This window comes from Aureococcus anophagefferens (assembly GCF_000186865.1).
Source record: "Aureococcus anophagefferens unplaced genomic scaffold AURANscaffold_24, whole genome shotgun sequence".
Taxonomy (NCBI): domain Eukaryota; class Pelagophyceae; order Pelagomonadales; family Pelagomonadaceae; genus Aureococcus; species Aureococcus anophagefferens.
In genome coordinates, this window is record NW_008705584.1 from 5228 (window position 1) to 6398 (window position 1171).

Here is a 1171-nt window from a genome sequence, read left to right on the forward strand (position 1 = left end):
CGCTCATTCTCTGCGACCAATCTACAAGAAATGGAGAGTGCTGCGTTCTAATTTTCCAACGGCGTCTCGTTGCCTCTCGACCCGCCCTTGCTCTCGTCCGCGCCATTTCTTGGCTTTCCAAGAGCTTGGCCTTGACTCGGTCTCGATTTGCGAACTTCCGCGACAGAATGTGTGCCGCCCGGGCACGAGCGAGTGCTTTCGGTCCGTCAGCCTTCATTTGTCGATCTTCAACTGATAGATTTAGGGATCCAAATTCATCAGCGAGACAGAGTGGCATCAGACCCGACAAATGAAGGACTTGTCGAATGATAACGCGTTACTCCCACGCCGAATCTCATATCCGAGCAGCGCAGATACTGTGAGCCTGAGCCTGAGCGCGGAGCGAGGCGAGGGCGGAACGCGACTTAATGAAGAAGAGGTCAAGGGCAGTCTAAGTGGGTGCTAGGACTGAGTTAAGAAGGAGGCTACTCCCGTAGACTCGGGCACGGCACCGCACAGACAAACTGTCAGCGAGGTTACTATAATCATGATGTATAATGAGCAACCACCTTCGGCAGCCTGAGCGCCATTCACCGGGTAGTTGCTCGTGACCTAGAGCTGGGTCAGCTCGAGGGACTTGGGATTGTCGAATATTACGGTGTCGGCTGTAGTGGTGACCTCCCACCTCTAGTCATTTTCCCACAAAAAATTGAAACGAACTTCAAGTTTCCCACGTCCGTTGGACGTCCGTTGGACGTCCGTTGTGACCCCTGCGCGCGGTGGACGGAGGACCTCTATGAGGACCTCCCGCCGGGCGACCGCAGATTAATAATTAATAGTTCCTATGGCGCGCGCCAGCCCTATGGTCGTTTCGCACACTGTCGAGGCGTCGAACGCTGGAAAATGGCATCTAGGAGCCCCGCGCGGTCGAAGAAAGCTCCTGCGGACGCGCCTGGGAGGCGCGTCCGCAGGAGTCGTCGCCCCTCCGGGGCTCCGAAAACAGACCCTTCACCAACGTACGTGGTACGTAGCGGCCGTGCTTCCCCTGTGTACTCTACTACTGCCCTACTACTATCATGCCGGTACTGCACCTACCCTAGTTAGGCTCGCCTTGAGATTGCCCATTGGATTGCTGGGTTTTTCGTAGTGCTTGTTAGGGACATGTTAGGGACATGTCACATGTGCCAGTGGA